This window comes from Pinus tabuliformis, chromosome 1_1 (assembly GCF_031772625.1).
Source record: "Pinus tabuliformis cultivar Carrire ecotype Pingquan chromosome 1_1, CPIR1, whole genome shotgun sequence".
NCBI classification, from domain to species: domain Eukaryota; kingdom Viridiplantae; phylum Streptophyta; class Pinopsida; order Pinales; family Pinaceae; genus Pinus; species Pinus tabuliformis.
The window spans coordinates 359,557,765-359,572,454 of NC_142297.1; positions in this window are offsets into that span (position 1 = coordinate 359,557,765).

Below are 14,690 nucleotides of genomic sequence, written 5' to 3' on the forward strand. Positions count from 1 at the left end.
GCTATTAAAGTAACACATGTAGGTATAGATCGGTAAGTTTTACATCGGAAAAACAACTTTTTACAACTTAGACAAAAACTTTTCGGATGTCAGTTACAACTCATAATGCACCTATACCTTTGCATCATTTCAATTCAGTGACAAAAAGCATTCTAAATTCTCTAACTAAATGTCAAACAAATTAGAATCTCATTTAAATACCATCACTATGCATTACTTTCTTTTTACCTCTTTGACTAGATCCATTTTTCTATGAAACCATGCACATGCTTGACATTTTATCTGTCTTCTTTTATTATTCCTTAACCATATTTATTTAGGGTTTATGTTTAATATTTCATCCATATTTTATTAGAATCTTGATTTATAATCACAAAAGAGGGAAAAAAAATATCATAATGAAGATAGACACTCAATATAATTATTCTCTATCAAAATTTAGAAAATTAAAAAAACCATTCACAAAGAAATATTTCAAACATATTAAAAATTAAATTAAAATTTCGTTTACAATTTTTAGAATTAAATGTGGCATGTTGTATTATAATCATTTCGTGTGGATAATATATTTCAAATAAACCCTCTTAAAAATCAAATTAAAATATCATTTATATTTTTGTAATTAAATGTGGCATGTTTGTATTGTAATTATTTCCCATGGATAATATATTTCCATAGAATGTGGGAATGGAACATAAAGCCATAACAACTATGTATGTCCTTTATATTGTTCATGGGACCACTTGTATTGATCTTTTAACACTTTGCATCTTCCTCGTTAAAATCACGTTTAATGTCACCAGTCGTTTTTAGATCAAGGGTAGCTTACCACTCTACCCAACCGAGGTTCAAGTCTTCGGAGGCGTGGCCCCACAAAGTTAAAATCACGTTTAATGTCACCAATGGTTTTTAGATCAAGTAATTAGGATGGTAGCTTAGCACCCTACCCAAACGAGGTTCAAGGCTTCGGAGGCGTGGCCGCACGAAGTAAGTCATTGAGACTTTCTTATTTAAAAAATCACTTTCATTGTCCCTTTGCTCCCAGCGATTCCCATATCCGTAAATCCAACCCACTTGCATACAGTTCTCGTTCTTGTATTTCTTAGCCTATATGGCTTCGAGTAGATGTTCTAAGCCCGAATAGCATTGAAAGCATGGGTGGTTAAATACCGAGCCATAATCACACAAATATTATGAACAAACAACATATATATAATGACAAACCAGGTATATACTGCGTAAATAATTTTAATTACATTCACATATCATTTTGTCTCTCAACCTCGGTCCTACTCGTACCATGTTAGGTTGGGAAAGCAGAACCATAGTACACAAATGTGATGTTTTAAACCTTTTTAATTAACCAATACAAATATTGATAAATGATACTCTAGACAAACTATTTTTGATGCACAATACTTACTTGGGCAAATATCTAAAAATATCTAAATATGACGCCAAACTAAGAATCTTACACCATAAATAAAATATCTCAATGCCCACTTTAAAAAAAATATTTCAATATACCTATAAATAAATTTAATGTAAAAATAGTTAAATTTAAAACATTTCAATCGTATACTAAGTACTATGAAGGAGAATCGTAGTTCCCTCCATGATCAGCATGGAGTTGATAGAAAACATGTGTTTGAGAGGTGATGACACATATCAACTAAGACCAAAATTGATCTATCAAACTTTATGAAATGTAGGAGATTACTTGGATGCCTTTATATTTTATTTATGTTCTTAAAAAGAATAACATAAGCATTTTAAGATCATAGTATTTTTTATGACTTAGGAGGTCATGAAGATTGGAATTGTGACATATATTTTGAAATTGTGAACCAGTTACTAGTTTGGGTATAGTTAGGGTACACTAAGATAATGTTCTTCTCATATTCAACTCTCATATTCTTTAATCCCATAATATTATGTGAGTTTTCCAATGCTTAGTTTCACTAAGTGACCCACAAGAGTTTATTCTTCTTTTAGCAATGTTAATTTTCTTCTTTATGCTAACACGCACACACACATTTTATCTTATAGATTTAGGGTGTAGCACCTCCTGTAGTATCTTAATTTCCTTTTTTCACTTAATTACACCAAAAACTCTCCTTAAATTTAATGTAATAATATTTTTAATATTATTAGTTTTGGGTAAAATGAATTATTCCTCTATTCCTAGATGACTTAGCTAGGAATTCACGTCTTCCTCGCATTCATCCGTGAGCTACTAGTGGTTTTGGATATATTTTGAAGAAATTCCTTGGAATCTCTTGTTATCCTTGTCATTTAACTTATTATTATAAATTATTTACCTAATCATAACTCTGTTGCTAATGGTATAAACACACACTTCTATAAGGAGTATATGATAGGGTGTATTTTATTTGATAATGATATTATAGGATATAAAATTCTTTTGGATTTAATCTTTCTCCAACATTCTCTAGAGATACTACACCCCCAAAAATTCACAACCAAGTAAAATGATAGGAGCGACGAGAGTTTTAAATATGAATTCTTTTCTTATATCATAGTCAATGGTTTGCTAATTTACAATTGTTTTCAACCACATAATAAGCTTTTCATGGTTCATTTATTCTTTTCTCAATACTATAATTCTAATTGAGCTTGTGATGACTATTGATTCCAATATATTTTTACGATATCACCTTTTCTAAGCTATTGTAGTCATACATGAAATTATTATGAGTAATATTTTTATATTTAGTTATCATAACCTTTTTTTTTATTATTGTTCATATGAATATCTATATCGAAGTATAATTCCTTGATGGTTCTTAGATGATTACCAACGTCATAGTGACATCTTTCCATAAAAATAATATCATTATAATAAATAATAAGGATGATGGCTATAGTAGCAAAAGTCAACAAGGAATAATCTCCATCTTCCAACCAATATTCTAGCTTACTAATATATATTCCAAAAATGGTAGGGAAGATGAGACAACCTTGCTCAACCATTATCTTACAAGTAATTTTTTTTACCAATCCTCGAGCCTCCTAAATTGGGAAATCATTCTCATAAAATGTTTCCTCAATATCTCTCATTTCGAAAGATACCTTTAGTTCTTTTAACTTAGTACATGGGTTAGTCCTAGGAGCTATGTCAAAATATTTTCAAAGGTCGATGAAACGTCAGACGAGATTGGTCTTGTTATTTTTTCACTCCTCTAAAATTATCTTAAGAGTCACAAGGTAGTCTATGACTGAATGATTTACTATAAATATGGTTTTGACCTTAACTCTTTTTCTAGGGATTTCTATTCATATGTTGATCTTATTTTCGAAAATATTTATGTATATCTTGGCAAAAATTGGGCTAATAGAAATGGTCTTATAATAATAGGTATTTCCTTGATCTCCACATTGAAAAATAGGCGCAATGTGCCTCCAAGTCCAAGGTTTAGGGCGACCCTTTTGGACTACTAAATGGAGGATATTATGAATTTTAGGGATGACTATAAGCCCTCCAATTTTTAATATTTCATCTTTCTATCCTTTTGATGTTCTTAGCTTTCTATTTTATGAATCAATGAACCCAAAACTTTATATATTTGATAGAAGAAAATACTCATCATGAATAGAAACATTATGGATGTTATATGAAATATTAAGTGACTCAAAAATACTTTTAGGATAGGAATTCCAATCCCTTAATAGAATTATATTATTCTCTTTAATTTCATAATATAATTTCTTCTTACAAAATTTGATACAATCTAGATTATATGTATGAAAAAGCTTTCTTTTAGTGTTATTTCTCCTTTTAATTAGAGAATTATATCCCTTAATTTTATCATATTTTAATGATTCACTTAGAAGCATCCTTAATGGATTTTGTAGTAATTTTATACCCATTACTCTACCTAGTGTTAGTTGTTATTTATGTCTATATACATAATACATCAATAGCTCATTTATTAATGGAAGTCAAGAGGGTTGTGGAAAATTATGACAAAGGTGTTGAATATTATTTTCATATGATAAGAGATCAATTCACTATTTAAATCCTTTAAAATAACGATCAACATCACTTTTTGTCAGAAAAAACAAGTTACTTTGGTTATCATAGTTCTCTTCAATCAAGAATTTTTGCATGGAAAGGTATAGAATTAGGGGTGAACGCCCATGATTAGTGTTGGGCTAATAGTTATTTAAAATATATATTATATGGCCAATATGCAGAGATATAATGTTAGGGTTTACCCTAAATCTCCTTCTTGGATTCATTATTAATGGATATCCCTCTTTATATAGTTAGCTAATAATCACTCATTGTAAAAAGAGTCATATTTGTCAATAAAGACAAAATTGGTTAGTAGACTCCCATTAGAAGTAGGCCCATATGTAGTTAATTTTCTCTGTCGATATATATATTAGAGTATAATATTATGTAATTTATTTTCAAGAATGTTGATTGGATTTAGAGCATTTCTTTTGGAGTTTCCCCTTGACGAGACAAGTAAACATAACTCTTTATTTTCTATTATCAAAGAGACATTTCTTAGGTTTATTTCTCTATTTATGTTCTAAAGTTTTTCATTATTTTTCATGTGCAATATATTACAAATGTTATAAAATATATGTTTTTTTGGCACAAAATGGTAGAATATCTTCGTAAAACGTGGGAGAAATTTTTCATTTCGTTGTTTTTTTTAATAGAAAAAATATGATGGAAAAATTTAGGTCAATTTACAAAAGAACTTGAATATTTCAATTGAAGTACTTAATCTTCATTGGAAAACATATTCAATTAAAAAAATGATCCAAAATGGAGTTCAAAAAGTAAAGTTATGGATGATTGAAAATGATAATATTTTAGGGATTTTATAAGTGTCAATTTCACTCATATAATCTAGGCTCATTTCTGAAAGATTTTTGTAAAAAATTTGAAGAATATAATCTAATAACTAAAATTCTCTAAAAAATATAGATAATTATAAAGACAACAAAAATGGTATCTAGGAAGTGAATTTATCGATAATTGAAAAACAACATTTGTTAGGTTTCTTCTAATGATAGATGTGAATTTAGTGGTTTAAATATATTTTGATTGAAAACAGATATTTCATTAAAATGATTTCTTTAATATTTAAACAAGTAGTTTCATTTCATAATTGGGGTCATAATACCTAATGTGAGAAGTATAGCATAATTTATTATTACATTACACAGTTGGCCTCAATCTCTCCCTTGCAAAAGATATTATCTTGTAACCTTAAGATCCTTTTTTAGAATTATGAACATCATTTTTTCTTTTTCTTTTTTATATACATTTATACGTCTCTAAATAAAATAGGTACATCTCAATAGGTTTTTCTAGTAAACTCATTGATGAAAGAGAATACCTATAAATATTGGCATACTTGTCTAGACAACATTAATACCCATTCTACTACAACTAATTTGGAATTAGTGGAAGGTTAGCTTAAGCAATGTCAAGAAAACATAAATTGGTTGGAATAATTTGGAATTAGTGGAAGGTTAGCTTAAGCAATGTCAAGAAAACATAAATTGGTTGGAAGAGAAGTTCAATGGAGGTTGGATAACTTTATATTTCATACTATATATTTAATTTATTTCTCTCCAAAACGTATATAATTTTTTTCTCTCCTTAATAGTAAAGGAACCCCAAAAATATATGAAAAACTACTCAACCAAATATAAATATTTTTTAAAATATATTTGAAGTATTAATTTGTTGGCTATATAAAATGATTAAAAAAATAGGATCCATTGTAGTATAGTTAAAATAATAAATAGGATATTGGAAACATCAATCACTTGATAACTTCTTTAGAAATTTACTAGGAAAAACATTTAATTAACTCAAATTTCACTCATTAATTAAAACATAAATTCAAATAGCCTTAAAAAAAACACAATATTTACAAATGGTTTATTATTGCATGTTAGAATTCAAAGTATATATGACCTTCAAGGGATTCAATTTTAAAAATATATAAAATACCAAATTTTCAATATAAAATTGGTCACTATACCACATGTGGAAAAAAAGAAATGAACGACAAAATAATGGAAATAATGATCTAGCTGACAGGTGAAACAATTCTCACGCATAGAGGTTGCACATAACTCTCACATTCATTAGACCAACATCGACTTATATAAATAAGAATACACTATGGTTCAACAACTTGAATAGACTTCGAGAAAATAGGATATGAAGCATAATTAATACAATCAATCATAATGAGAATTTGAGAAAGCATAACAAACTATATAATGTTCATTTCTAGAATTTCTTCATTAGAAGTTCTTCTAATGCTCTCCATTAATAGAGAAATGAATTATCTACAACACCTAATTGATTTCTGCATATTTCAAATATTTTCTTTCTAAGAGGATTTGTAAATATGTCAACCACATTTTCATTTTTATTATAATAAATTTGATCAATCTCCTTTAATTTCATATTTTTCCATACAAAATTATCCTATCTCTCAATGTGCTTCCGTCTCACATGATAAATAGGATTATTCATTAGTTTCATGAAGCTTATATTACCACATTTGATAATTGTTGGCATTTTTTATTCTTCTCTCAAATATTCAAGAATTTTCCTTAACCATATTGTGTGACAGGTTGAACTTCATAAGGACTTATACATAGTGTCAGTGGATGACAAAGAAACAATTAGTTGTTTCTCCATGACATGATCCCAGATCCCAAACTAAATACATATCATGCGGCTGATTTTTTATATCAACGATAATTCTAGCCTGAACTAAATCAAAATAACCTGCCAAATCAACATCAAATTCATTAGTTTATTTAATATAAAAAAATAGAAGACTCTTTTAGATATTGAAAGAATCTCATCACTCCATGCTACAACAAATTCTCACTTTTGCACCACAAAACTCTTTTACAATAATGTAGCACCCACAACCAACATGGCTTCAACTCAATAATGAAAATTTAACATAGCTATCTATTTCTATTATCAAATATATATTTATTGGTTATATTTCTTCTTTTTCTTATGTTTTCAAGTTTTGCACTATATTTCATGTGAATTACATTACAAGTGATGTGAAATATATTTTCTTGCACAAAGTGGGAGAATTTTTTTCCTTTTGTAGATTTTTTATGACAAGAAAAAGAGAACTAAAGGATTCAAGTCAATTTCTAAAAATTTAAGTGCAGAATTTGAAAAATATAATCCAAGGATTGAATTCATCTTCACAAAATAACCAATTTCAAGAAAAAAATAAAAGAACATATATCATCTAATGGAGTTTTGGATGTAATGCTCTCGTTGAAAACCAACAACTTTTTAGACCTTTTGTCAGGGCGAATTTCATTGGTAGAATTTACATCGATTTATGAAATATTTTGTACATGATTTGAACAATATAATCCAAGGAAAATATTCCTTTGAAACGAATTCCATAATAAAAACAAAGTCATCCAAAATGGAGTCTAGGAAGTGTTGTTATCAACAACTTAAAATTGACATTTTTAGGGTTTCTTCTAGTGACAGTTGTGAATTTTGTAAATTATGCATCTTTTAGTTGAGAAAACCTATTTTATTCAAATGAGTTCTTCAAGATAACAATAATTGGTGTCATTTGATATTTTGATTCATAATTTTGAATTTGAGAAGTATAGCATATGTTGTGATTATTTTACATTTTTTGGTCTTAAATGGTACCTTGAAAAAGTTATTTTTTTTGTAATTTTAAGAGCCTTCATTTTTCACATTATCAAGATACTACTAGTACAAAATTCCTAATTAGTTACTAAAAAAACAACTAAAATTTGCATATAAACAACCATTTTCTAGTCAATGACCAATAGTAGTTAATTTACACTATCTTATAACATGACCAACTTTTATTCATTTTTAGCTTAGTCATTAATTGGTTTCCTGAATTTTACCATCTATTGGTATATTTAGTCATACATTTGGTCATAATTTTTTCATTGGTTTAGTCATTAATTGTCGTAATTAATGACCAAATATATAACAAAATATATTACTATATGAATCCTCCAGCAAACCAATTAATGACCAAAGAAATATGACCAAAACATTAGTCGTGTTATAAGATACTGTAAATTAGCTACTAATAGTCATATATATGCAAATTTTAGTCATCATTTAAAACCAATTAATGACCAAGGAAATATGACTAAATTCTAGTCGTGTTATAAGATGTTGTAAATTAGCTATTAATAGTCGTATATGTATAATTTTGAGACTAAATTTTAAGAAAATGTCATACAATGTGCACGTTTATCTGATATGATAACGCAAAGCTACATATGTTAATTACAAGACTAAATAATATCAATTGCAAATAAAAGTAGTTTTAGCCATATAAATTTTGTTATATAAAATATCAAGTATTACAATATGAGTTTCCAACTTAATCTTGGTTGGACTACAATTTACACATGAAATATTGTTTCATCATTTCAAAATATTATCACTATGTTGCCAAAGCACTGCAAGTGAATTCACCAACTCTAAAGGCTTGACTATCAATCTCTATGAGTGTGTCTTATGAAATATATTAGCTCTAAGGGTATCACTAGACAGATTCACTTCTCTCTCTCATTTTCCATTTGTCGCTCTAGTGTTATTTTTCTCCTCTTTCTTCAATTGTTGCTTCTTATCATCAATATTAAGTTCCTCTCCTGAAAATGAAAGAAGATACAATGAAGAGCATAAGACATGAAAGACGATGAATACTTGAATATAAAATAAAATAGACTATAAAACACTTATATGACATATACCTCAACATTCGATAGTGGCCACTATGTGGCTAGATGACCTATATAAACAAAGAAAATAAAATTTCACCATAGAAAATGGAATTGGAGGGGGATTCATCATGCATGCTAGGATTTTCTATGTGTGCACACATCATATTGTTCACTTCTAATTGTATAAAAAACAAACAGTATGCACAATGACATGTACTGACATGTGGGTGTCTATTTGAATCAATGATATGCTTGATTTTAACCCATTCCAATCCTACCACAATGAAATTAAGAGAGACAAGGACACAAGAAGGACTATCAATAAATGAAATTAGAGACTTTAGAATGCAACTCAAATGTACCTAAATGTAATGATAAGTATTTGTATCTGTGTGGTCACAGATGAGCATCAAATCACACTGTGAAGAATTCCTTACATTATGATAATTTGGTTGCACCTACACTAATCCTCTGTAGTAGTCCCTTGACTTTATTATAGATATAATTTTAGAAACAATCCTACTCCTGCAATTCTTCCCTATATGGATCATCTTTTTCCTCCCGTATTGATATTTATTTTTCAAGGCAACATAATAGAACTATCCAATTGCATCATTGCCTTTAAAAACAATGCTTGAGTATTTCCAGGTGATTTTTGAACTAGTCTCTACTCAAGTCCATGAAATCCTTGATTTGTCTCCATCACAAAAACCTATTTTTGTAATAAAATTATAAATCCCACATCTGCATTCCTCATCCCTGACATATCAATTTTTTAAAGTAGAATACTTTATCATTTCTCCCTCGGTGGAATAGATATCCACTACTATGGCATGGAGATGATTGCCGTAAAAAAATGGTATAATTCATCCTTCAATATATGTCACGGAACTCGTCTCACCTCACAGAAATCCTCTCATCTACAAAAATACGAGTCCTTTCAAAATGCTTAGTCTCCATCTCATTCATCCTTAAATAAGTGGATATTTCCATGGGTGACAAAGTGTGCTTGGAGATTTAATAGAAGGAGCTATCACTAAGAAAATAAAAATACAATGCAGCATAATAGTTATCAGTAGGAGCAACAAACCTGCCAAGATACTTCGTAACTACATAAAGATGCCCCTGAATTACCTCTTACAACGAACAAAAGATAACCTCAAATACCTATAGAGTCTATCTATGCATGGTAGCAATGAAAACACTGTCAAAAACAACATCTACAACAACGTTGGTCAATCTCTTCTTCTAGTCAAGAGCATTCCCAACTTTTGAAAGTATCAAGTGTGTGAGGGTCCACCTCATCCAGGCTCCTCTTCTTCTTATGCTCTCTCTGTTTAGGTTCAAAATAATACCAAAGGTCTTTGAAATTGATGGGTGGGTAAAAGTTATCAGACCACTAAGTTCTTCCATTTTTAATCATTGTCTATAAGAATTGAATCTAAATTACAAAGGTTGTTCATGCTCCTTCTTTTTAGATGAAATTAACCTAAGATTTGGAGAGTTTTAAGGTTTAATGGATCTAAGTATATTATACTTAAAATATAGTAACATGGCTTAAAATTGTAGGCATTAAGATCAGAATCTAAGGATGAAACATAAAAGATTTTATGTTCATGATTATAAAAGAATTTAATTTCATATAGCAAAGTTTGAGGAAGGTCTAGCATTTGCATCTTACCAGAAAATTTTCTTGCATCACTTGAGCCCTTTTAATTCTGGCATGGTAGAGTCCATTACACAAACAATCAACCACTAAAAAGAAGGTGAAAATAAAAATAAAAATTTCATGCATTATGACCCTAGAAAAGTTAGGGAGGAGCAAACTGATCTGTACAATAGGGAAATGCAAAATGCTTACTTGTCCATTGTCTTTCGATGAATTTTTGGCTGTAATCAAGGTCTGCATAATCATAATCATCAAACCCTTTATACAATAAGGACACGCAAAATGCTTACTTGTGCATTGTCTATCATAATCATTAAACCCTTTGTACAATAAGGACATGCAAAATTCTTCCTTGTGCATTGTCTTTTGATGAATCTTTGGTTGCAATCAAGATCTACATTGTCACAATCATTAAACTCTCAACTGTAGATAAAATTTATGATTTGATCATATAAACCCTCAAAATTATTTACCCATAAGAACCAAAATCCTCTTTAGTAAAATTTAACGATAAGAACAAAAATCCTCTTTACTAAAAAGGATGAACAAAGTCCAAATTCATAAGCATGTAAAAATTACCAAAATATCATAATCATTAAACCCTTAACTATAAATAAAATTTATGCTTTGATCTTATAAAGCCTCCCATAAGAACACAAATCATCTTTAGTAAAAAGGAAGAACAGAGTCCAAATTCATACCCCTGTACAAATTACCAAAATATCCACACCCAGTGACCTTTCCCTTATCATAATCATTAAACCCTAAACTCTAGATAGATTTATGCATTGAATTTACCAATAAGAACAAAAATCCTATTTAGTAAAAAGGAAGAAGAGAGTCCAAATTCATACCCATGTACAAAGTACCAAAATATCCATGCCCAATGACCTTGCCCTTATCATACTCATTAAACCCTCAAGATAAGATTTATGCTTTGATCATATAAACCCTCAAAATTATTTACCCATACAAACAAAAATCCTCTTTAGTAAACAGAAAGAACAGAGTCGAAATTCATACCCATGTACAAATTACCAAAATATCTAAAGAAAGAACAGAGTCCAAATTCATACCAATGTACAAATTACCAAAATATCCACATGGAGTGACCTTGCCCTTGCTCCATCTAATCGTTGATGCTCTCCTAAGGTGTTTCCCATGCAAACTCCATCTGGGTATTTTCTGGTCGAACCAAATGTGCATGAGTATATGTGGTTTTTATTGTAAATGGTGTAACGACTTGTGTTATAAAGCTCCAGTAAATGGTATGTTTATCATGTTTTAGCAGTGGTATATTGCAATGAGCTAAGTTATAAATCTCCACGGGATGTACATTTTTTCTTTCAGGGGTCTTACTAGTTGTAGGTATTATTGAGAACTGAGAATGGTGTTGCCCCAAGGCGGAGGGCTCTATAACAACCCTGATTAAAAATCGATGTAAAAAATATATAAGAATAAGGTCATGGGACATGTATTCCAAGATGAATGTTGGGAAAAACATCCTAGCGGGTATTCATTCAGTTTATTATGGCTAAAGGAAATCAACAAAGGCAATGACAAAGGCTTTGGAAGGGTAAGAGGCATTAATTGCAATTTATTTATGAAAATAATGGAAAATAAGATAAAAGGGAGGTGAAAGGTCACAGGTCGCATGTGAGGAGGAAAATAAAGGAAAAAAAAATGGAAAATGAAGAAAATAGAGGCCTCATTAATAAAAAGACTTATCAGGATCAGTTGGTAACCTTTTGTTAGTATAATGTTTTGTCAGTTCAATTTTGGAGCTCTCTCTCTAATACTCTTAAACACTTTGAATTTTCTTGGAGTACTCTTGGAGGAGTTTGGTATGCATGGGATTTGGAGCAAGAAGGCAAAGGAAAAGCAAGGATCAAGAAAGGAAGAGAAATATTAGGCGACTACATGATGATTCTTTGTCGGTATCGAGTTGCATGTATGATTTTATTGCTAGATTTGGCATTCAGGTGTTGCATGTGTGTTCTTGGTTCTATTCCTACCACTTGCATGGGGTTTTTTAGGTGTAACAATGTTTTTTTCCTAGCCTTTCCATTTCCAGATAGTCATGGTGTGATGAGTTCTCATGTTTTGGTTGAGTTGGATTTCTAGATGGATTTGAAACTGAGTGAGGTGCTCTCTGAAAGAAAGAATGCATGGCCTAGTAACCCATGAATCAAAATGTGGGTTTCGGTAAGGAGAAATTTTGTGTTACCTCGATGGGCCTAGGAATCCTTAACTGTTGAATGGTGGAATGTATGGTCAAGCCTATAGGTGGGTTCTCTCCATCAGGCTTAGGAATCTTAGGATGGGATATACGGTAAATCCTGAAGGGTGGAGTCTTGCTTATGGCCTAGTGATCCAGTGTCGATTGTGATAAAGACTAAATCCTAGAGTCTGAGTTAGGGCCTAGTTATCTTGTGTGGCTTGTGGTAAAGCCTAGAGTCTAGGATACAGGAAAATTCCTCACGTTGTAGGTGGATAAATCTAGTGTAATTGATTCTTTTTTATGGCTTAGTGATCTAGTGGGGATTACGATAAAGCCTCATATTCTATGTTTATTGTTTATGGCCTAGTGATCTAGAGAGGATTGCAATAAAGTTTCCTCTATTGATGAGGGTGAGTGGTTTAACCTTGCCATACCCTGGTTGATTTTGATTATAAGTCCCACATCCATGCTTGGAATATGGAATGGGGTGACTTACCGAAGAAAAAAATTCGGTTCATCCAATCTACGATCGGGTGGTTCGTGGAAGTCCCAAACCAGGTTGGCTTTTGCATTCATTAATAAGATTTTATTCTTCTTAGTATTTAATGTGTAAATTTACTAGTGTACATGTGGATTCTATGGTTGTTGTATCCTTACTATTTACGCTACTTATATGCTAGTTATGAGCATGTTTTGTGACAGTGATGATGTATGGCTCTCATCGGGTTTTGATTCATAAATAAATGAACAAATAATATATTAACAAATATATGATAATGTGGCTAATGTGATAAGGCATGGATTTTTCTTAGTGATTCTCAGATAAGTATGAGACCTCTATGCTTAGATCTGTGGCTATAACCTGTAGAATGCATATTCGTGACATGTTTGACGAAATGTTTTTCATGACTAGTAAGGGTCAAGTTAGGTCCCTGATCAATTTTGTCATCAAAAGCATTGTGTTCGTGTATTTTATGAGTTATTTAAGTTTCATGAGTTTCTAGGAAGTGACTAGGTCATAGCCTTGGAAAATAACCTTAAATCTCATGATCGATGGCATAACACTGGAAGAAAAAGGATACATTCACACCCAAGAAGGCCCATGGGAGTGAGTGGGGCACTCAATTTCTTGGAGGGATTGTAAATGGAGTGACTTGGGCTCTAGGTTAGTGAAAATGTTGAGTTTCTTCAGGGGTTGGACACCTGGAAAGGTGGGTTACCTCCTGAAGGTCCTATAGCATATGTATAAGGTTAATTTGTTTTTTCTTTTGTCAATTCCACTTACTTAACTATATGTGGGAAGTTGAATCACATCATAGTAGCCTCTCATCACATGTATACCCCAGTGGACTATTTCGCTTGCGTAAATGTGGGAGGAGGGTGTTACACTATGATTGAGATAATATTCTCCACCAAGTTATTTTTTAGTTTTTCTAAAGTATATATATCATGGTAGGAGGCATTAACAAAATGATAGGATGCATCACTTTTAGGAGATGGAATCATCATAACATATGATTAAATCAAGAGCTCATGACATTATCAAAAGAATCTTTAAAGGTAGTCAAAGTAGAAGTTTATGGTAGTCATCATTAGAAGTAAATGGCTCTTGGAAACCTCATTGAAAGAATAAGTAGTACTTATGGGTAGAAGAAAGTCATATGGTATATAACTCATCATACATCATTGGAAAGGATCATTTGCAAGATGAGGATAATCAAGATCCTCCGTTGGAATATTCATTAGAAGGTTCATCTCTTGGAAGAAGCAAGTGTCTCTCTAAAAGAATTCCACCTTGAAGGGATTCATTGTTTGAAATAATGATGGTATGATGACAAAGGTATGCAGCATGTCAATATGTTTGAAGTACTCTCAATCAAGAAGAAATCTATTGAAGGAAGTCCAGATTACCATTAGAAGAAAAGAGATACGTATGCATATGTTTAATAATTTAAGTCATGTCATCATATAGTTGCAGAGAGCATGGGATAATACTCTACCTAATGAGTACGGTCAAAGGAAAGGGAT